This window comes from Python bivittatus, unplaced genomic scaffold (assembly GCF_059951505.1).
Source record: "Python bivittatus isolate LINGU-HERP-01145 unplaced genomic scaffold, Pbiv_v1 ctg000120_np1212, whole genome shotgun sequence".
NCBI lineage: Eukaryota > Metazoa > Chordata > Lepidosauria > Squamata > Pythonidae > Python > Python bivittatus.
The window spans coordinates 4,206,463-4,231,197 of NW_028277037.1; the positions used below are offsets into that span (position 1 = coordinate 4,206,463).

General features: G+C 39.0%; 1 protein-coding gene across 3 annotated transcripts in view; it reads left to right on the plus strand.

The window, feature by feature from the left end:
• Positions 1-24,735, plus strand: part of RASSF8 (Ras association domain family member 8) — an 87,331-nt gene that overhangs the window by 15,414 nt on the left and 47,182 nt on the right. Inside the window, exon 1 of one of the 3 annotated variants that reach the window (XM_088134861.1) lies at positions 12,486-12,587. The exons of the other annotated variants lie outside the window; for them this stretch is intronic. The gene's annotated coding sequence lies outside the window, so the exon portion shown is untranslated. Of the gene's footprint in view, positions 1-12,485; positions 12,588-24,735 lie in introns of those variants that run through there. 3 annotated transcript variants of the gene reach the window in all.

Sequence of the window (24,735 nt, forward strand, 5' to 3'; positions counted from 1 at the left end):
GGCAATTTGAAGATGTCTGGACTTCAACTCCCAGAATTCCCCGCCAGCATGGCCTGAGCTCAATTCATGGGAGACTTGACCTTAAGTAGCATTGAAACAAAAATATTATACATCTTATTGCAGTGATTACTACAACTTAGGAATAGTCCCTTGTAATGAAGGATAGAATGGGAATTTGTGGATGTTTCAGGGATAGCAGAGAAGAATTTGTTCTGGGTGGAGCTGGCCTGGCTAATGTCAGTTTAGGTAATGTTCATCCAACAATGTAGACCTATTTCTCCTTGTTCCTGAGCTTCGCATTGTCTGGAACCCAAACACTTAAGACTCATCACAAAAGAAAAGACTATGCCTGTGTAGTTTGTACATCAGTGTTTCTCTATCTTGGGAACTTGAAGATGTGTGGACGTCAACTCTCAGAATTCCCCAGCCAGCATGGAATTTTGGGAGTTGACATCCACACATCTTCAAGTTCCCAAGGTTGAGAAACGCTGCCCTAGATACAACTGAGTTCATTGGATTACTGTATTGTTATGCATTTGGATTACTATAATACACTCCCCCTGGGGCTGTCCTTGAAGATGCTTCAACTACACTTGGTGAGGAACTCCATAGCCCCACACAGATGGGTAAGTCAGTTCCACAGCATAATTGGGGTGCTTCATTGGTTCCCAGTAGGTGTCTGAATAAAATTCAGAGTGCAGGCTGTAGCCCTACAAAGCCATCTTCTCCAAGTTGATTCCACATAAGAGGGGGTATTTTGGGAGAAGGGGGGAGGAAGAAAAAAACAACCCCCCAAAACAAATGGAAACAAATGAAACAACAAAAACACAGTACATATTAAAAGATTATTCAGCACCATTTTTACACACATCATTAAACCACGACCACACAGAATAATATTGATCAGTCTTTCCAGTACATCAGTAGTCAGTTCATAAACAGAAAACAAACACATACTGAGGTTCCCAGATTGTAATCTTTTAAATCATCTTGCACTGAAGAAGAATATCTTTTTGCTGCCTCTCCCACTCAGTGAATCCATAATTCTTAATGTAATAGTATGTTCCAAATTTTTGAAGTACAGTATAATTCATGAATACACTGACATCTTTAAACCCTATCAATCTTTACAGCATCATATTAGCAGACAATGTTTTATAAGTAGTGAGAAATTGGTCATGGGGTATAGCAAGTGTCTGTTGCAACATGACTTTCCTGCTAGTTTTTGATCAGCTTTTTCTCCTCTGACCCTTCTTCCTTTCCTGTTCACTGTCATTTCAGCATTGTGGTCTGTTGCTCTAATTAATGGGGATTGTGGTTCAGTTCTTCTGGAGGACATTAGGTTGGAGAAACCTCTTTAATACAGTTGTTTTCCATTGCCTTACTTATATTTTAGTTTCACATTTCAGTTTGTTCAATTTTTCTATAGTGGTGTGATGCCTCTTGCACTATGTTAAGTTTTATTATTCTCCCAAGGAAAAGCCGTAGCTGGGTTGGTAAGTCTGAACGCAAAAGCCGTAAGTTGTGCAAAGCATTCAGGTGGCCTGCTCTGCAAAACATATTAGCAAGAATGGTGCACCTTTCTCTGAAGCATTAAAGCAGCTACATCCTTTGCGAGGCTCATGCAACTGCTTAAAAGCCCCCTCCAGCTGTGTCTCCATGTATGGTGCATGTGTTCAACACTTTGCTTTGCTGGCACTTCCAGCAGAAGTACTATTTCAGCATGCCCCCATAGATAACTGAGGAAAGCTTTTGGACAGCTGTGCAGGCCTTGAAAAAGCTTTAATGCTTTGCAGAAAACTGCTTGGTTTGCACTAATGTGCTTTGTGAAAAGCCCTATAAACTTGCATTCTATCCTTCATTGGTTTACTTCCTTTTATTTAATTTATCTTCCTTTGTAGGCCAGTATTTTATCTTCTGAAGCTGTTCACCTCTTAAAAAGGGGGGTGGGGATAGAGGCAATCCATGTCCCAGGCTTACAGATGGGGGAAAAAAAGGGGGGGAGTGGATGGGAGAAACAATGAGAAGAAGCATAGAGAGAAAAAACAGAAGAGTGAAACAAGTTTGACAGTGTCAGAATAAGTGATGAGTTGTAAGGAGACACTCATATCCATCTGCAGCTGAGTTATCTGTTTGAGTCCTTGCACTTTGGTAGGTAGCAGAGGACACAGTGTGCTTCTCACTTCTTACTCCTGAGGCATCTGAAAGGTGAAGCCAATGTTTTTTCTTTCTGGGAACAGGAAAACAAAGCTCTCTGTGGCTGTTCCTTCTCCTGTGCTATGACTTGTCATCTGCTGCTGTTTTCCTCATTTTTAATTCTCTTTCCACCTTTCAAAAAGAGCTACAGTGGTACCTTGGGTTACGAACGCCTCTGCTTATGAACTTTTCGGGTTGTGACCATCTCCGGCCGCAAAAATTTACCTCGGTTTGCGAACTCCGCCTCGGGGTATGAACCGGATCCGCAGCCATTTTCCGCCATGGCACGTGGTCCGCGGCCATTTTCTGCCCGTGCCACGTGGTCCGCGGCCGTTTTTCTGCCCTGCCGCGTGGTCCGCGGCCGTTTTTCCACCCTGGACGCATGGTCCACGGACGCCGGAACAGATTAACAGTAATTACATTGAACCTTATGGGAAAATTTGCTTCGGGTTGCGAACAAATCGGGTTGCGACCAGAGTCACGGAACGGATTAAATTCGTAACCCGAGGTACCACTGTACTCTGACTTTGGTCTTGGGAAAGGTTTCAGACATATACCGGAGAGGCAAAGGGAGAGAGCTTTGATGTATTGTGAACAATTGTTACAGGGCTAAAGTGTATTTGGCCATGAAGATACCTTGAGTTTAGCCTCTTGGTGACTTCATGGGCACATCCATCCAAACCAATATGGAAGTTGTTTCCCCTTGCCTTCTTTCAGGGTTTTTTCGGGGCGAGGGCGGGGAGTCTTACAATCCTGACAAGCCTTGATGCTCTCCTATCTAAATACTAACCTGGTTCCCCTGACTATATTCACTATTTGGTCCCCATACTGATATTGTGCTCACTGAAACACATCATGATAGAAGCTATTAGAAGAACTTTTGTTTCTGAAGGTTGTTGAAACATTCTGCCTAAAGAGTTTCGCCTTTAACTTTATGAAGGTGTGACAAACATCAGTAGACTTTTAAAGCTGCTTGATTGGGTTATATAAGGTAAAATCTGCTTGATTTTGCTTTTAGTATGCCCATTGAAATCAGCTGCTGTATTCTAAATGGAACAATACCTGGATTTTAGTCATACAACTCTTGGATTGCTATCATTGTTCTCCACAAGAGGACATAAACTGTCCCCATGAGATTTTTCTGGAATATAAGATTTCCATTTTTGGAATTTAGCAGTAGCAAACAGCAATCCATTTCATGCGCTAAACAGAAACAGAGTGAAAGGATGTGGGTTCACTTATGTGCCTTCTCACTATAGGTCATCTCTCTTGATGAAAATGGTCCACATCAAGAGAATAAGATGTTTTGTCTCCAACAAGAGAAAGAGAAATAGGTAGCAGGAAGAGACTTTTCATGTATTTTTTGTATTAATGCATTGCTGTATTGAAAATGATTCAGATTACCTTTTAGCACTGTTGATTTTTCTAATGCATATTTCAGCCTTTTTCATTTGTTTAAATTAGCTTAATTTCAGCAAAGCAACTTTTGATCGCACCACAAAAATATATGCATCAGAATAATTCAGGAACTTTTGTGAGCATGGGAAATGTATTTTTGTATTAAAGGAGAAGAAAATTGCAGCCTGCAGTGTCAGAATTTCTATATCGCTTGTAAAAATGAGAATTCTGTAGAAACTGCTGAAACATTACAGTGAAATAATTGTTCAAAAGTATTTCCCCTTAATTTTTGCATTAGATTTTTAAATGGATCCAAAAATAGCATAGGAACAATATCAAGTAGGCCTTTTACACTAATTTATTTTTTTAAGGAGCACCTAGATGGCCTTGACTTGAAAAACGCTAAAGCAAGGTCAGACATAGTTAGGATATGGGTGGGAAATCACCAGAAAATTTCAAGAACTGTAAGTTAGGAAGAAGGCAGTGGCAAACCACTTCTGCATTGTTATCAAGAAAGTTACATGGACTATCCTTGAAGTCATCAGCTTGATGGGAGTCTTTATCAAAACATGTTTCAATTAGTCCTCTCTCTTACAAGTATCCTTAAATTTTTTTTTTCTGACTAATCATCAGAAATAATTATTCACCACTCTTTGGCTCTTTTTTGGGGAGGGGGTAATACTTTTTGATAATTTTTAAGAGAAGTAGTCAAAATCTTTTGTTTAAAGAGAGACCAGTTGATTTCAGAATGACTTTGCCCTCAGTGTGAAAGAATACATGTCTGTTATCCTCAACCAGCTAGGAGAACATTTGTAAGATAAAGCCTGTGGATTTTTTCTCTAGAGGTAATTGCATCTAGATAAAGGTAAAAGCTTTCTTTGGGCCAATGTCCTTTTTTGGCACAATACCAAAGTGGTCTGCCAGATGTTTTCATCTTTCCAGTTTAGTCTGCACCCTGAGATTTTCTGCACATCTCCTATCCAAGGACAATTCAGGTTCCATTCTGCTCAACACTGAGTATAAGTGATAAATATATAGGTACTGCAGATTTTTAGCTTTTGAGTTCAATTTGTGTTTGCACCATTTCTAGAGTTTGGAAAACATGCTAGATAGTGATACTGCCACATGAACATGAGTTCAGATCCCATTGTTGCCTAAAAGCACAGCCATGAATGTGCCAGTTAAGAATTAGGGAGGTTGTAGCTTAGTACATAATGGAAGATATGACCAAGAAGGTTACGTATCAAAGAGGTTAGGGCAACAGTGTTCACAGAAGAGGACTGTTACTGATGCAGATCTGAAATTCCTAGACTTTCAGATTTTTGGTGAAAGATGAGCATAACCCCTGTCTAGCTCTGGATATATGCAGTCTGACAGCTGATTCAAATATTTGTTTTTATAAAGCTGTCCTGATTACATTTCTTCCATTTCATTACCCCTTGTTTTTCTTTTCTCTACCTGATATGTTACAATTTCAGTTTGTTTCATTCATGCATCTAGTAAAGTGGATTCAAGACCATTTATCTAGATACGTAGAGGAATAGAGAAAAATTGTTTAAGGAACTATTTTTTAGTTAAAGGAGTTATTGCATACATCACTGCACACCAAGAAGTGTGCAAATGTTCATAATTAATATGTAACTGTACAAAGAATAACTCAGAACATATCAAGAAGTCTTCTGGTGGTTGTAAAATTAAACAGTGAAATTGGATTATGTTGTTTCACTAAAATGATTCTTTGTGGTCTTTTCCAAGTAAATCTGTTTGAATGTAAATGCTTAAATTACTGCATTTATCAGGGTTCCCGAGAGAGTTGAATAGTGACCTAATGGTGTGTTTCTCTCAAGCAGATTAAAAGTACCTATTAAAACAGACAATGTAATTACTGTTGCTATAAATATGGGGTAATCTTTAATTATATCTTGCAGTGCACAACAGCCAATATTTTTCCCAGGTCTTTGGATTTTGGAGCTTAGTTTGTATTCCTAATACTTCTTGTAATCTTTCCTTGGTATATAATTTTTGTAATCTAAAACTTGTAGGCTGTGTTTACAGTAACATTAAAACAGTTGTAAAGATCTTTTCTTCTTGGCAGTCTTCTTAAACTGGTATTAGATTATGATTCTTAAAGCTTTCCCACAATTATGATTCTTATATCATTTTAAGGAGAAGAAAAAGCCCTGTTAGAAACATGCGGCCTCTTGAGCTTTTAAATGTTCTTTTTCTAGCTGGTTCCCCACTTCATAAAATGGGAAGATCAAAATGTTCTCTTAATCTTTTTAGTAATCAGATAAAACTAGATAATGAAAATGTATAAAACCTAGTATTATAACAACTACTTTTCAAAATTAATTACTGGGGGTGTTTTAAATTAAATAATAGAGGTTATACAGGGGTCTGATTTGCGTTTAGTCTGGCTTTCTTGCATTGTCAAACAGATGGTTAATTAATAAAGAATGGTATTAAAGTGCTGTAACAAAATCTGATCACCTAAAGATGGGGCAGTAAATACAATCTCCTGGAAAATCCTGTTGAGCATTATCTTATATTCCCATCAAGCTTACTGTAATAACATTTATGTGTCCTTAGCATTTTTTAACGTTGCATGATGATGCCTTATCTAACATCCTTTATCATAGCTTACACTAATTTCACCCTATTTTTTTTAAACAATATAATTTAATACTACCATAACTGTGTAGTCTCAGTGTTTCCTCCAGCAAGGTTTTCTTTGACCAGGTTATCTATTGCTAATATTGATTGGTTCTTCCTTCTCTTTTGAAGTCATGTCTCAGCTGAAGATAGACAGCAATTTTTCAATTGCTTCTGACATTTCTGATAGAGTTTCATATGGAGTTAAAAGCTTGACCAGAGGCAAGTAGCAGTCGTATCAAGCCTACTGGCATATATTTTAAGTTCTGGGATCAGTAATATGTGCAAGAGGCTGTGCTTCATTTCTGAAACATATTGACCTGGCCTTGGGCTGGGTATATATAGATGTTGAACGTGGTGAATAATGAAGCAAAGTAAATAACTTGGTAATCCTAAGTGTTCAGTCCAAAAATCATGGTGGGTCCAGGAGCAGTCTAACATTTTATCGTTCAGACACTATCCTGTTAAGAGTTTGAGTTAGATAGCAAGGTCAACAAATCTTAGAAGGCAGGTAGAAATGAACATTATGTTTGAGAAGATGGGTTCAGCACAGAGCACTGGCAATTATTTGTTATGCAGATAAATGGTATCAGAGATAATGATACAGTCATGGGAATGGTGTCTGTGATGCATTTTCAGTTGAGATTTTAATATCGAAGGCAACAACTGAGAGTTATTCTTTCTTTGTTTTATCAGCTTCAGTTGGTCCTGTTAGAAATTAGCCATGTCCACATTTAGCTGCATGGCAACTGATTGTATTGGCTAGTTTTCCAGTAGGATTGAAATCACATTGTGCATTGTTGCATCAAACTCTGTTCTAAAGCTTCAGCAATGGAATAGATTTAATTTTGGAGCCTGAATTCTTAGATTAGAATAGTTATAGGTAATTAGAGTTCTGGTGAGCCTTCATTTAATCACATGCATCCCAGTCTAGACTGTCAACGTGGTGTCTTTGGAGGGGAGGGGTAGTGGTAAAATGTAGTGAATAAATTTGGACGTGTTAGTGTTTACTTAAGTAGAGAATTTGCAGAAATGGGTGAGAATCATAGATGATTATACATTTCTATTATGGCAAGCTGATTTATTGAGATATTTTCTCTTAATAAATTTTACTTATTTGAGTAAGAATAATTTACTTCCTTGAGGTTTTCCAAGTACAAGTGGAAAGTTGAGAGAGGAATATTATTTGAGAACAGATCAGAATATAGTGTTTTTCTTTCCTGAACCTGCAGTGCTGGTTCTTGTCATAATGGGAACATTTGAAGCACTTTTTCCAGTTAGAGAAGTATAACATCAGAAGGTGATACTTGTGCAAGGATGAGATAGAAACACTTCCATCCTTATGCAAATATCTTAGTTTATCTATCACCTGACTGCATTAAAGGCTTGAAAAGGATATTCTCAATATGCAGTGGGAAGGGCCTAATAAGCTATTCCAGGAGAAGGGCAAGGGCACATTGGGTGGGTACTTCCACTTCCAACTCAGCTCCCTCTACTGGAAAACTAGTGGCCATATCACCGATATTCCTGGCTTCAAGGTGCTGATGGTAAACCCTGGGTCTATCTGCAATAAGACACATTCAAACATAATTTAGTAATGGACAAACAGGAAGGCACGTATTACTGAGACCTGGTTATCTAAGGATGGCAATGTTACCCTCTCTGGGTATCTGGAAATCTGCCCTCCTGGATTTCAGGTCCATCAGCAATCTTGATACCAGCCAGGCCAGGCCAGGATTCGTGCTTCAAGATATCATGCCTATGACCAAGTGTCCTGCTCTGGAGATTTCTGGATATGAATGCCTGTATCTGAAATACCTGATTGTTTTGGCAGGCTGTCGCCCAGTTTGGTTTGGCAGACTCACTTTTGGGAAGGAACTGACAAGAAGATCCCTGCTGCACTTTTAGCCACTGTGTTCAATTTGTGCAGCATTTTGCTGAAAAGGTCACTCAGATTCACCTGAGTCTTGATTCCATATGGGCAGAGTCCAGTGTGATGATAGGGGCAAGATATTATGGAGGATTCATTGTGGCCTGCAAACTCCAAGGAAGTGGATGTTTCTCTAATATGACCTCCACCACCTCTGGCTTTGAACCATGCCTTTCCTAGCTTTGGGGATCCTGGGTGTGTGCTATTGACTGCATCTGGGAGATTGTCAGAGCTTCTCTTGAAGAGGGAGTTTTATCAGTGGCCTTGAAAGAAGTCTGGTGTGCCCCTTTCTGAAGAGACCTTCAGTGGATCCAGTCATTCTTGATAACTGCTGCCTGGTCTCCAACCTTCCCTCTTTGAGAAAGGTTGTTGAGATAGTGGTGATGGCTCAGCTATGGAATACTCTAGATAAAACAGGTTAGGCCAGATTAGTTTAGGTTTCAGACCCTGTCATGGCACTGTGACAGCACTGCTGACTATAGCGGATGACCTTTGTTGGACCTAGACAAAGGGAGCACATCCCTCCCGGTCCTGTTAAACCTCTCAGTGGCCTTCCATACCCATTGATTGGTATCCTCCTGGGGTTGGGGTTCTTGCAGTGGTTTTCTTCCTCCCTCAGTGGGAGGTTCTGGTCAGTGGTTATGGGGAAAGGAGAATTCATCTTTTGGGCTGCTCACTTGTGAGTGTCACAGGATCAGTCCTCTCTCTTCTGCTTTTCAATATTTGCACGATGCCACTGGGAGAGGACATTCAGTGGTTCAGACTATGGTATGATAGGTATGCTGTTGATACCCAACCATGAATAACTCTTGGAATGCCATTAGGATGAAAGTCCTTGAAGGGAAGGAAGAACAGTGTTCCATGACAACAGTGAAATAGAAAGTCACCTTTGCTGCTGCTATTCAGTTGAGGAAAAAAAGATACGAGAAGTCACTGAAGATTATTGTGAAGTCTGTGTATTGTTTTCACTATCCAGCTTGGAATTGCAGTGTTAGATTAGCACTAGACTTGACACTAGCATAACCACAGCTGGATAGCTTGATATAAGGTTGGCTCTACTGTAAAGACAAGAGGGGAAACAGTGCTGGGAACGCTGGGCCCCGTACCATGCAAAACTGATATATGGAGTTTCCCAAACATTTAGGTCACTTCTACACAAGGATTCTGCAACAATCGGAAAACAGCTCTGGGTTCCCATGACATCCCCTGCATTTGTTGATGGGCTTGCAGAGAGTTACGTAATGCCCAACTCCCAAGACCCCAGGTGGTTTGCAAATTAAAAATAAAATCTATGCAACTCAGCATCAACAGAATAAAGTACTGTCAATCAACCAGGCAATTAAAAATAAGTCACCATTCACTGAAACAGGACTTTTTAAATAATTCTGCCAAAAGGCAGTAAGGAGGGGGGCTGTGTTGGAGAGCTGCTGTCTGATGGTGGGACTCCTTTTTCCAAGGAGGGGACCCTCTTCTCCCGGCTGCAAAATTTCAGGTCCTGAAAGGGAAATGCTAGATTGATGGCTTTGCAGCTCCCTTCAGAAGACTAGAAATAAAGAAGGATGTTGTCAGGATCTCCCGTCAGTTTATGGGTGGGGTAATCAACATACAAGTACCAAATGACTGGGGCTTTCTTTTCTTTTATGTGAAGTAGTCATTTAATGAGATGATTTTTATTGTTGTTAGACAGGCAACAGCTCAGGATGAAGCATGAACTTTCACTCTTTCTTTGCGTTCCCAATGAGAAGTGAAGGCAACTACTAATGTAGTCACTTTCAACCTGCTTCCAAAGGTTTGGAGAGTGAAAGTGGTAGCCACGCGGAAGTGCCCTTTTTTTAAACAACCAGTGCTGTTTGGCTTTATTGGAGCACCAGACATGTACCTGTTCACATATTCCCTGGTGAATTGTATGGGGGAGGAATATGTTGATGAAGATTCTCAGTCATCCAAGTGGAATTTTCTGGAGGTTGACTCAACCTCCAGATATGGGGGAGGAAAAGCTGACAGAATGTGAATTTGCACACATCTCCCCCTTCTAACTATGAATATATAACTGCGTCCTTTTTTTTTGTTTTAGATTTTTTATCCCACCTTTATTATTTTTATAAATAACTAAAGGGGCAAACATACCTAATACTCCTTCCTCCTCCTGTTTTCCCCAAAACAACAACCCTGTGAGGTGGGTTGGGCTGAGAGAGAGGGACTGGCCCAAAGTCACCCAGCCGGCTTTCATGCCTAAGGCGGGACTGGAACTCACCATCTCCTGCTTTCAAGCCTGGCGCCTTCACCACTAGACCAAACTGGCTCTTAGCAGAAAGAGGATGTAATCGCTCTGTAGGAGCTAAAATATTCCAGCAGGCAAGTGCATTAAGATGTGCCTTGATGGGCATCCAGGTAATCTTAACCCTCCCAGCTACATCTCATAATACAAGGCATAAACTATTTTAATTCTTTAAAAAAAATAGTCTTCACTTTGTACTGCCCATTTCCGTGGAACTCAAAGCTTTTTAGACTTCTTGCACCTGAACGACAGCTGCTAGTGTTTTCAGAGGGCTGTGAAAATAAATAAAAACCTACTAGCTTATGTCACTGGGAATGGAAATGGGAAATTGGTACAGTAATCTTTAGGCAGCTACATCTGAGCAGTTGCAGTAAGCTGCAAACCCCCCTCTCACCCACACCCCCATCAGAAGCAAGTGATGCACATTTCTACATGTCTGTGTTTCCCACTGAGGTTAACAGTGATTTAGAATGCAGTAGTCTTTAACTGCAGAAACGAAAATGATGGTGCTTCTTTATAATCTGCAACTTAACTGACCAAATCACTTAAAGATCAAGTGGCTTTTTATGTGGCTTGGCCTGGTGTGTGAGCATAGCTGTTTTGATTAGCTTCTGTTTCATGGTACAGGCAACCCAGAGAATGTATGAGTGAGTTCAGGAACTTGGTAAGGGTGTCACGCAGTCTCAATCGCCGCATAGTAAATTATATTTGGAAGTAATAAGTATTCTTTCTACCTGAAGAGTTCAGGTAGAAATGGTATAGAGTGCAATCAATAACAAAAATATTGATGTTTAATTAAAACAAGGCAAGGTAGATGTGTACCCACCATAGAGTGAAGTGAGGGATCGTGCATCTGATTTGGATATAAAGGGGAGAATGCCAAAGAAGAGGTGGACATCTATCAAGGACAATTTATTTGGGCATTCTCTTGGAACCCACTGAAATTGTTACAGAGAGATGGAAATAGAACCCAGTACACAAGGAATGCTAGTCATCTTTAAAGAGAGATATTGGGTGATGCTTTTGCTGCCCCCCCCCATTTTTTGGCAGAATAAAACAAGAGCATTTGGGAATTATTTTATTTTTTAATAAAGAATTTGCAACTGGAATATTGACCATCAGCTGTGACTTCCACTCTTATTGAAACCATGTGCTAAATTCTAAGTTCCAGGGATCATATGTTTGCCTTCTTAAAATTGTGGCCTTAAAGTTAGGGGGTAGAAAATGTAATGAATTTTTGGTTTCCTTAAGCATTTGTTTCCCCTCTCCTCATCAGTTGTAGTCTTCCTTCGTGACACTGGGTTTTTAAGTAACGCTCTTAGGAAACACATGTTGTGTTCTTGAATGTAATATGACAAATCCATGGTAACGTATTATATGTAGTTATCAATCCTTCTGGTCCAAGATACGATAGTTTTCAGCAGGCAAAGGCATTAATTTGTGGCACAAATTATGGCCTACAAGAATAGGCAAATATAAACCTTTGGATAGCTTGAATTGTACAGTATTCAGATGAAGATGGCTAGAAGACTCATTTCATCCTTCTTCATCTTAGCATCTTCCCACAGATGCAGGGTCCACTTTTTGGATCAGTGAACATCATTTCACACAATCAAACACAGCAACCAGGTCCAGCTGTATAATTTTCACGTCTGCATTAATTGTGTCCTGCCACCTTTGCTTTGGTCTTCCATGTGGACATTTGCCATCAGTGTTAAAGTGGTAGGCGGTGCAGGTGACAGTGTGGGGTGCTGCTCCTGGAACGTGGCCATACCACTGTAGGTGTTTTTCCTGCATTTTTTGTTATTGGTGCAACACCCATCTGCTGCCGGACTGCATCGTCAAGAAGGGAAATGCCTAATGACCAACAGAGCATGCACATCTCCATGGCATGTAAAGGGCACTCAACACTTTTGGTGGCTGGCCAACACTCAAGTGCCGTACAGCACTACTGGGCGGACCGTCATTCTGTACACTTTTGATTTTAGATGGATCGGCATGTGCTTATCACAGAGCACTCCAGTGATCTCCTTCCACCGCAGCTATATTTGAAACAAACTTTGGCAGTCTAGCAGGCTATTCCTTATTTATGTGTTCGCTTTATGTCCTTTTGTAATAAAGTGAGCAATCCAGGTGGGTGAGTCAATTGTTTACATGTTTGTTCTTCTAGGTTTGCATAAATGCTTTGCTTTAAATATTTATATTTACCAATGATGGAAGAGCAATTTATATTTCTGTTTCTTCTATTGCCATGCTTAAATATTATTTCTTTTAGGGTCAAACCTATTCTGCCCTGATTTCTGGGAAACTACAGGTAAGGGAAAGGTAAGAATCAGAAATAGTGTATGCACATCTCACCCAACACATAAAAAATTATAGATCTCTTTATACCAGTGTTTCTCAACTGTGGCAGCTTGAAGATGTGTGGACTTCAACTCCCAGAATTCTCCAGCCAGCATGGCTGGCTGGGGAATTCTGGGAATTGAAGTCCACACATCTTCAAGCTGCCAAGATTGAGAAACAGTGCTCTATACCACAGAACCTTTTCCAGATTTCTCTTTAGCCCTGCAGAATTGCTGAGTCCCAGAATGATTTGCTATTTGCTTTTTCCAAGAGTTATTTTCCAGTCTAGTATATACCTCTGTTATTTCCTGGCATTATCTTGCTTAGATTTTTCAAGATCAGTCCAGGTGTTGCTACCTGCTGCGACCTACACAAATAACGATATTCTTTTTATAATTCAGCTTCCTGCTATAGGATATTATTAAAAAATTACTGCAAAAGATGTCCCATTCGATAAATTTCCTCCTTCTAGATAGTCCAGTAACTCAGTTTAACTATGGAAAAATGTAACTTAAACTACTGAAATTAGTTCAAGGTTTCAGGAACAAATAGTATTAAAATAAGCCTCGGGCTGCAGTTTAATTTCACATAAAGCTCTGTAAAGAAATTTCTCATGCTTAGATTAGGTTATTGGAAAGTTTGGAGGATGTGGCCCTCTTAAATTGCTTAGATTTATTTTGTGTAGCTTTATTATAAATTGCTGTCCCTGGGAAGGGTAAACCCCAAAGCCAGATTTGGAGTTCTCACTCTTTTCCAGCCATTCTTTCTATGAGTGAGATACCTTCAACTTCCTTTCACATTTCCTGTGAAATTTATCTTGAATGAATGTGCTTATGTATTTCTATATGGTCATGTGAATTATCAGGGTTATTTTCCTTTCCTTCTTCCCTTAAAGTATTTTTTGTATTAAAAAATACAAATTGGTAACATTCTGGAATAAAAAATAATAAAAACAGTGGTTGAGGTTATCTCACTTAAATTAAGCATTTTATATAGATAGATTGGGAGTGCAGTTTGGTGAGCAGCAGTAAAAGCTTATCTTTTAGGTATTGTAACTTTTTTCAAGATGCCTGTTTGATTTCTGTATCTACAATAAATGTATTGGTAAAATTAGTATACTCTTTTATTTCTTGGAAGATAAACCTTATGATGTAATATTCTCCAGATATTATTCATTTGCATGAAGGGCAGAATAGTTGCAATGTTGAAATGTCCTATAAGCTTGACAAATTTCAGCTGTCCTTTAATTTGATGGAAATGTTTTCTGTCTTAACCTTGCCTTTATTGAGTCCCATGGTTTTGAAATCACTATGTTAAATTTAAGCTGCTGATTTTAAATTTAGTTCTGAATTGTAAGTTTCAGTTACTACTGTGAGCAGTTCAGCTTTTTTTTTTTTTTTTTGGAAGAACACAGTCTACTAGCCATACGTACTTAAGAAAACAGAACCTATTAGCCATACCCATATTGTACATTCTGTTTGTGGATTATCTGCTGCTGTCAGGAACTGTTGACTACCGTATATGCCATACTGCATGAATGATGGGGGAAAGGGGGGCTTGTGAGCCAAAAATTGTGCTGGTCTAGTTCAATCTAACATGGTGGCCTTATTTTTCTTTAGCTTTAGATCTGATTCATAAGGAAATTAATGTAAAACTAGGATAAGTACTTGGAGAGCTAGTAGCTTGAAATACTTTGTATAGGTGATCTTTTAAGCTTAAGTTTAAAGAAAACAAAACCAAAGAGGAGAATTGTAGATATGTCCCACTATTAAGCTTGCAGATGGGTTATGGCTAAAGGAAAGGGCTGGAGAGGGGGTTGTTTTGATCCATTCTGACATAAGATTGCTGTTCAGTGAAGATCCTGTCCTCATCTGGATTTTGGACAATGTGATCCCTCAGTTTATTCAGAGGGCCATCATGCTTACAATATAGGAAACATTTCTCTTTCATGTAAACACTACCAAGCTCCAGTCTTAGCTGAGCAACTAAATCTCTTAGTGGGAAGTGTTTGATTGAAACTGGAACAAGGCATCTGGCCTGTGCCCAAGCTTTGAACTGGGACCTAGCCAGCATCTTCTCCCTCCTTCCTCCCGCCTCCATGTTTCCTTCGATCTTAAGGCTAGCCTCTGTTTTACAGAGCATCCTTCTGGGTCCACAACGGGTAAAACGGTGATCTCTCATCTACTGCTCTTGCTGATGGAATCATATTGGACAGGAATCTAAATATTCTCTGTACACTAAGTATCCCTTTCAAAACTCTCCTTTGTGTTCACCACACAGGCTAATCTTTTGTTGCAGGGAGAAAAACAAATTCGGCAGGGAAATGTGCCATTTCTGTGGCATTGACATAAGTCTGAACATAATCATACCCTCCATCTATGCCAGATTTAGTCAATTTCAAATAGTGTGTTCATGCTCTCTCCCTCCCCCCTCCCCAGTCTGTGTGCTCTGATTCATTTCCTTCCACAATGTTTTCTGTTTTGTGAAACAGTGTTTTAAGGCTTACATAACAAGAACTTTGTGGGGTTGGTTAAATGGCCAAGGCTGAACTTGGCGAGCATTAGTCCTTTCAGTCTTATTGTGTTTGACAATTCTCTGACTCATGACATCCTCTGTCTAATATTATCATTCTCCAACCTGGTGTCCAGCTTGGAATTGAAGTTCCAAAACATCCAGAAGACACCAAGATGGAGAAAGGCTGGTTTAATATAAACTCAGCTGTCATCATTGCAACATTTTTATACTTTTTTAAAAATTGGTAGTCTATCTTATTAAGCTGGTGACTGCCAGATGGTGGGATTTGTGTGCTGTGCTCCATTTGCCATGATTGCTTGTTGTTTAGGGGTCCTAGGGAAGATTTGTCATCAAGAAGTTGATATTATATTGATCAATAATGGTTCATCAAGAATCCCATCTTAAATACTGCTTTTTCTACCAAGAAATCACACCTAAGGGTTAATCCCTACATAAAAGATGAGAAAGTATTTGGGGGCATCTATTGATTTGCCATCTTTGGGTGTTGGGTGGCATTTTTCATGTCAATGCCAGCGAAGCCCACCTAGGTGGCTATACCTATCTAGTCTTCCTTGATCTTCAAAAGCTTGGGCAGTTTGAGCCTGATTAGAATTTGGATGGGAAACCAACACAGAATCCTTGGGGAATAGTCTGGGAAGTAAAAAACATATGCCTTGGAAGATGGCAGTGGCAAACCATTTCTGTAGTGTTGCCAAGAAAACAACTGTGAGGTCACAAGCCTTTGCAGGAAACTTATATTGATAATCCTGCTCCCCCAATACTGTAGCGCAGTTCCAGTTTACTGTTTTTCCATGCCAGTGAAGAAATGTTAGGTGCCATTAGACAACCTTGCTGGTTCACAGGGAGCTGAAATATGACATGGCCAATAAAACTGAATAAACTTGGACATTGGCTTATGCTGTATTTTTAACTCCAAGGTTCATAATCTTTCCAAAGATTATGGAAAGATAATAACTGGCTCAAAATTATAAGCATGTATTCTGACTGAGTGCACTCTGAGCTTTCTTTTGTGGGAGGTAACCACTACACCAAACTGACTCCCTTTGTGCTCAGGGCACCAGGCTAGAAACCAGGAGACTAGGAGTTCTAGTCCTCCCTTGGGCACGAAGCCAGCTGGGTGACCTTGAGCCAGTCACTCTCTCTCAGCCCTAGGAAGGAGGCAATGACAAGCCACTTCCGAAAAACCTTGCCAATAAAACTGCAGGGACTCGTCCCTGCAGTAAGCAGGAGTCAAAAACTGACTTGAAGGCACTCCCCAAAAAGAAAAAAAGGCACAAAATAACTGTTGCTGGGGCCTGTAACCGTGTTCAGGCATTGGCATGAAAATATGTATAAATCAAAGTGGTTACACACCTTGCTTCATCTCTGCCTCTCTCCAGCTTCTATGAGTTCAGCAAACTTTATTTGCAGTCACTTGAACTTGAGTAGAATTGCTGGTACAATCCAGAATCTTGGTTTGTTCTCATCTCAGGTCATGTTCATATTCAAGTGAACTCAAGCAGAGCTTCCTCCATTCCTGGGATGGAAACATACAGGGCTGGAACTCTGTACACAGGCTCAATTCTCCTCTGTTTTGTGTAGCTGTTTGATGCTAGGTCAGTGGAGTTTTACTGTACAATTCCAGAAATGAGGAAGGATCTGTGCCTTCACAGATGTGTCACCAGTATCTAAAATCTTCCTGAGGAAATGCTGTTCAGGTTCACCATGAAGATTTAATTTAAAGGTGGCTACAAATTCTGATTCACCCTTTTCAGAAATCTACAGATGTATTCCTGGTTTATCAGCAACTCCAAGTATCTGTCATTTGTTCAAAGACCTGAATTAAGTTGGTTGCATTGTATAGAATCTGTAGTCCAAATAGTCTTGAGGGCATCAGTCTCTGATCTCTTATATAAATATGCATGTACAAATACATTCCCTCCCACACATGCACACACAGTATCTTCCAGATGTTAAGAAATGATAGAGAACACAATGCAGATTAAGAAAGTGCTCTTTTACAGTAGGATGAGGAAACCTTGCAAATTTCTCCATGGGTATTTTAAAGAGAAATTTCTTTATTCCAAAAGGTTTGTTGTGTAATGTAGAACATACTCTTCCCCTCGGAAGAATGGTGCTGTGTAAGACAGGCATCTTAAAACAAATCTCTACACTTTTTTCTCCATTTCTGATTCACATGGCTTGCCTTTTTCAGAAAAGCTTCTTAAAAATTCAATGCATAAATGCAAAGGTGTCATTCAAAAAGAATCATAAATTATTTTCATTTTCTTCTGTGAAATGAAGACTATTCCAGCATTTCTCTGAATTTCTTTTATGCCATAAAAAGCTATTGGTTGATGCTTTTTATTAAACTAGTGTTCCAGATAAAATTTTCATTGTTACTGAGATACTACAGTTTTTTATTCTCTCATATGCATATATGTATACATACCCTCCCACACATGCGTGCGCAGGATTTATTAATATTTATATCTGCTTCCATTTAGTAAACTACACTTAATTGTTAGTTAAAACAGGATTAGTGTATATTTTTCATTTGGAGGCAGAGCTTTAAAATATTGGAAAATTTGCCTTGGATTTATTATAGAAATATACTATATAGACTTAAATTGAATTTTACTTTACAGAAGTAATTCATGAGCTTGTCGTCTCATATTCTTTATGATTTTTAATTTTATTTTTGTAAATTAGAAATGCCTAATGAATTTTATGGACAAATGTTTGTTTATGTGATCAAAGATGAGACAGTCATCCCAAACAACAAAACAGAAAAATGAGACAAATGTGTCACATTCCACCCAGGAAAGTACACAGTAATAAAATATAAAAAGTTTAGGGTATTATTAGTCCACTAAAGTCAACTGTTGTCAACTACAAAAATGGTCAGCTAGATTCCTTGTTATATCTTGGTTGGTATCTGATTGATATCTTCTATATCTACTAGAAGATGTTTAGTGTAAAACTAATCTATGCTCCCTGGGAATTGCTGGATAATAGGTGCTAAATAAAATTCACCAGTCTCTCTGTACAAATTACAGTAGACAAGTACATGCTGGATTCAGTCTCTCCAGAGTCACACCTGCATTTATGCTCAGACACACAGATTTTATTCTGTCTTCCACTTAAAAGTGCTGAGGGTAAGATTTTAGGCTTGGCTTAGGGGAGGGGGGTTCCCTTAAGTGGGGGATGGGGGAAATTAATGTGCTCATATAATTTGCAAGTTTCTATGTCGTCTTAGTAATGAGCTATAAAGCTCCCTTTTAAGGAGCTAGTCTCAGTTTGAAGTTCCCTGTCCTCCAGCCTTTGATAAATAAACCTTTTGGCCTGATCACAGCCAGCAGCAAGAAAGTAATTTGTGGTTAATCCAATGGAATTTATTTTATTTTCCACTGATGTAGCCCATAATGAAGTATAGTCATCTGTTAGAACTAACGGTGCCACCCGAGTGGCAGAAATTTTAATTTCAGCCAGCACAACATTACTAAGCTCCAAGCCCTATATTTAGTACTAGGCATCTTGGCTTCAAGCTTGAGAGCTGCATTGGCAATGCCTTTAGAGACAGAGAGGATGACCTGAGAAATGTACTTTATAAGACCTCTAGAGGGGGTTTCTGAAAGAAAAGCCCAACTTGTGCCATCTGTAAAATCTGGACGAGGGTTTTGGTCTCAAAAAGTTTAAGGGCTACAGGTTTAAACTCTTCCTGATAGCCATTGAGGATGTAGACCAGTGTTTCTCAACCTCATCTACTTTTAGATGTGTGGACTTCAACTCCCAGAATTCCCCAGCCAGCCATGCTGGTTGGAGAATTCTGGGAGTTGAAGTCCACACATCTTCAAGTTGATGGGGTTGAGAAACACTGGGCTAGAATAAAAAAGTTCTTAAAAAAGAAAAAATTGCAGACGAAGTCAATGAGATATCCATACTGTTGCCAAGAAAGCTACATAGATTTGTCTGTGAAGATACCAGTTATGCTGAACTTAAAGGAGCCTTTACTTACTCATTGAGAAAACAAATTTGTCAAGGTATGGACTGAATTTTGTCTGGGCTCCATGTTCCTATGTACAATTAAAATAAAACACAGAGCTCAAACTGTTTCAAAACAAGCCTTGTTCTTTTTTCGGTCAGTCATGGGGACCACCTTCTTCAGTGTGGCCATTCTAATTTACACTTGCAAATTGAACCATGGTTTTGTGTCTCTATTTAAATACTTCTGAACTTTCCAATTCAGTTTTCTAACTTATTCTTTTTTAAGGAGGTAAAACAGGCTTATATTAGGACAAGTGTCTCATTCTCAGCCAAACTGCTGAGTTTGTAGTTTTCTTCATAGGCTTTCATCTAATAACCGACTACTATACTTTCAGGGGAAGGAAAGATAATAATACTTGCTTATGTTAATTCATAAGTTAAAATGATAGCAGGTTTGATTAATACTAATAAAATGATACTGTCCTGATCTTAATTAATTATTGGCTTCCTATAGCTGTTACCTAACAAAAGATTAAAATCAATAATTTAAAGTAAGTTTCAATGAAAATAAATACACTTGCATTAGTGAACACTGTCAGTGGCTGGCTTTTGTCTCCTTGCAAAGTTATGTCGGCCCAACCAGATGATTGTAAGATGTGTAGAATTATTGCCATGATTTTGTTCAACTGAACTTGAAGCAGTTTGTTATATAAACCTATATTCAAAACATTAGCCACCTTCTTTTTCTTTTCAGTGAGTCCAGTATTTCTCCTGTGCTAAATCACCCTTAATTTTTATGAAACAAGTTTTGGTGTTGGTGGAACAGCCAATAACAAGAGGAGTCGATTTTGCAATGTAGAGCAGATGGAACTGAGCACAGCAATAGTTTGTGAGCCCAGGAATGATGACAGATATGATTTAAAATTTCCTGTCAGCATATTAGAATGAGAAACAGATAATCTTTTTTTTTTAAATGCGCTATTTGAACTTTACAGTGTTTCTTAAAAGTGCTTTTTTGCTTGGTCTTCATCCTTGCTGCTTCACAAAACATAAAATTGCCTGTTAGTAGTACATTTGAAATTAGCTTACTCAGTGGCTAGCTACTCATATGAAAAATGTCTCATGCATTCGGGAAACTTGTTTTTCCAAGCAGTGAAGAGTTCCCTAAATTACTCAGAGTAACACAGGGCAAGTTATCTTGATTCTTACTGTTGTTATCCTTTTGGATACAAGTATAAGAGCTAATCCATGTGTGGCTGAGTTGGAAATGAACTTTTCATTGATGGTTTGTGTCATTGAGACCAGTGGGCCATCTCAGTTCAGTTTTGTTTTGCTACTGCATATTCCTACAGCGGCTGATTGTGTTTTTCAGTGGTGGGACATGTCCCTGGAGATGCTAAAAACTGAATGTGGGATAATTCATGCTAGTGAGTCCTCTACCACAGAGATCTTTTCCTATGTTTTGAATGTTTCCGCATTAGAAAAATACCACCACTTTTTTTTCCAACTTACTGAAAGCATTTTCACGTGAGTAAACGCTTTTTCCGGTTGAAAGCAACAGCTGATGACTAGAAGCGGGTGATTGGAGGAAAATAAAATTTCAGAAAAACGGGTTTTCACTTCATAGCAGAGTTTTCCTGGTAAACTGTAGTGGCTTTTCAGCATTGTCTGATTTCCAGCAATTTCCAGTTTGATTTCTTTTTTCAGAAAGATTTTGAATATAGACTGTAACATCAGTTTAACTGAAGGATAACAACATTTGCAGTGGGTCTGACAATACAGCTTTCAAGGTTTTCTGAATGGATGCGTTTCACTGAAGAGAAAGACTGAAAGAAAAAGACTGAACATGTTTATGCATGACATTTGCATCACCAACTAAAACAACAAATGATTTATGCCTCTCTTAAGCGGGTGCTTCCCTACTGATTCCTCTAGTTTTCAACTCTGCTTGTAATACTGTATTTGAAAACGCAAGAATAAAGCGCTCAAGGGAGAAAAAACATTGTGTAAAGTCTGGAATCTTGGTAACCGTAACGCAACAGGATATTCCTGTCTCTTTCCTGTAAGTATGCTGTTGTTTTTCTTTTCCTTTTAAAAAAGGGCATTGTGACTTCAGAACTCTATCTCATTCTTGGAAAAAGAAGCATGCAATCTGGAAAGGCTGAAATGAGCCCCCTTGAACTCAGCAACGGAATATCTGAACTGCTGTTTTCTGTAAATGACTGGCTACATTGTGTTGCAAGAACAGAAAATGCTTGAATCCAAATTACATCTATCAACTTTCACTTGGCTGCAATCATCTCAGAGGTTTTTTTAAAAAAAAAATAGAGAAAGGCTGATAAAAAGATTTTCTGAGATTATGGACAGAAAGGAGGGGGGGTGTATAGAAACAATAAAATATATTATTCTGTTTCTGCCAAGGGCACAGGAGGAGCTGCTAGATTGAAAGATGCGTCATGGCAAGAATGAAATGCAAGAGCGAGCGAGTCAAATAATGGAAAGCAGCTTTCTTCTGCCACTCTTCATTATTTAATCCATTTGTACATCTCATTCTTAGGTCAACCCCTTGAAGTGAGGCACACAGTTCAAATAAAGAGAAGAAAACATTCAATGTTGTATCTGCATTTTGATACAGTTGAGATTAAACATGGACATCAAAAGCTGGGAAGGTGAAAATTTCTCCCTTTAGCATTCATGCAGAGAAGACTTTAGCTTTCAACCATCCAGTTAATACTTATAGGAGCAAGAGTTGATAGTTGAGGAGGGTTTTTGGTGTTCTCTGAGCTTGGTGGTTTTCCTGCTGACATTTTGTTATCGTGCCAGGTAACATCATCCGTGCAGGAGAGAATGAAGTTTGCTGGTTGTTTATATATATAGTAGTGTGTCCAGCCAGTGTTGGCTGGAGTGTGATTTCTTCCTTTATGGTTCCTTGATTAGGGGATTGTGTCTTCTCTGATTGTTTATCTGGTGCTGTTTCTTGCTTATCTGGGTATAGCAACTTCTGACAAATCAGCCTTCAGCAGACACAAAGAGATAAGCCCCGTCTACATCCCATTTAAAAGATCTATCCAAAAGTCAAGGATGGAAACTAACCACCCAAAGTACGTTCTCCCTAACAACCAACCAGGCTAGGTAACAAAGCATCTGCAGGAAAACAACCAAGCTGAAAGAACACCAAAAAAACCAACAGTTCACAACCTTGAGCCATGTAGATTCTCTACTATTGGATATGATATGCCAGGAAGATTTGGCTCTGTGTTAATATTCTGAGGTTCTCACCTATCTCTACAAATGTTAATATTTAGCTGGAAAGATCACACTAACTTGACAAAAAATCAGTTGTTTCTTAACACAAGACCACCACTCCCTTTTCTAGGGTATAGACCATCATTCTTCATGAGGCCTGGCTGTCTGGGATTGCTGTGAGTGGCTGGGCTTCGGATGTTGTACTTGGGCAGAGGGCTTCTAGTGTGATGTCACTGTGGATGAGTTGATATCATTAGAAACTGTGTCCCAATCTGATTAAAAACCAGTGCGTGCTGCTGTAATTTGCAAAATGCAGTAAGCTGTTGGGATCTTTCGTTGGTTAATTGTAAATCTAATGGAACACTAAGAGTAAAACATTTGCTTCCTTTTTGGACATAGCTGGTCAACAAGACTCAGAACAAAAAATGCAGCTCTGTCTCCATAGCATTTACATATATGTGCATAAAAATGTAAACAATTTGACCCATGGCATAGGACGTGGTAGCTTGACGGTCTGCTTGTCTCCATATGTTTCTGCCTGTCTGCTGAAGTCAGCTAGAATGGGCATGCTCCAGGTCCCAACAGTTAGGCAGTGTCATTCTGTGGGACCTAGGAAGCATTCCTTCTAGGACCTGTGGGACCTCCCGCTTTGTGGAATAATTCTCCCCAGAGATTTTTACTGCTCCTACTCTTCTGACTTTCTGCAAACTGCCAACGACCTGGGAGTAGGGTTAGGATGGTGGTTGAGCCCCTTTGGTTTGGTTTTCTTGCTGATTGGTCTTTTGGGTTGTCTTCTGGTCAGTCATGTTTTTCTTGATATACTTTGTTTTCTTTTCTTTTTAATTTGTAAGCTGCCCAGAATCACCATGGAGTTGGGCAGCCTTGAAATTGAAATAATAATCCTCATAAATAAATGTCAAAAATTTAGTATGGCAATAAACAACTACATTTTGGGCCCTTTGTGGCAGCTGAGGACTATGAGATGAACTTTGATTCTTATAGGTAGGAACTTTGCTAAACTGAAGGTTGTCATGTAATCCTGAATATTTGTCCAATGCAAAATAAGCCTAGTTCAGGGGAGTGTGATGATGGCAGAAGAAAAACAGCTGTCAAAACACTTGTGAGAATCAGTGGCATATTTAAAGATAACTTGTTAGAATGAGAAAAGTTTAATTTCTTTTTTTATGTTGTAGTTGAAAGTATTATGTATATTTTATATGTAGATGTAATTTTAGCAAATATCTACAGTAATTGTAGGGGTGTGCAGTGACCTTTGAAAGAGATGGTTTGGAATGCAGACATTGCCTACAACTCATTAAAGCAGCTGGATCAATTTACAGGATTGTACACAAAGTTTCCCTGTGCAATCACAGAAAGATGATTGGGTGTAAGAGAAAACTTGTAGGGAGAAGTGGAGGAGAAGGAGGTCAGACTTATTATAGATTTTTCCAAAATGTTTATTTCCTTGTTTCTAAAGAAAAATTGCTGACATGGCTGGTGAGGAGTCTTTTATTAACTGCCTGAGCAGGTGACCTTGTTTCAGTCTTCCTTTTCTTCATGTCCTATCCAAGGTCAGGGGTATATCTTTTTATGTACAGCTGTGTTAATCTGTTCTAAACCATTAGGTTAGTGAGACGAAAAATCCAGACGAATTATATCATTTAACATTTAGCTGTTATAATTATTTTCTCTGTATGCTTTACTGGTTTGAAAAAAAGGATAGACTTTTTTGGAGAACAATTCATCAGTGGCATATAGCATATGTTCCTCCTACCCACCCAGTAATTTGTTACATCTGAATTGAAAGTTGCTTTGCTGCAAACCTTTGTAGGAAGGCAAAATTGAGAAAGGGATTTGCTTAACCCCCATCCTTTGGTCTACATTGCTAAGCATGCATTATAAAATGGTGCTATTTAAAAAAAAACCAGAAGTATGATCAATGTTACAATGGTAAAAATTATGTTGAAGGAGTTTTTGCAAAACTGGTACTAGAAATTTGTCTGTGTTTGGAAAAAGCATGGTGCAATGTTAGGGTTATGCTCTGCATCACGTTGCTGCACAGCATGAAAGGAGGGTGGGAAAATGTGTGTGGGAAAGTTCAATGCTTGTGAGCAGCGGTTAGCTTGTTCAACCTAGAATGCCTCCTCTACCAGTTGATGACATAGAATTGAAAATAGGACCTTACAGATTA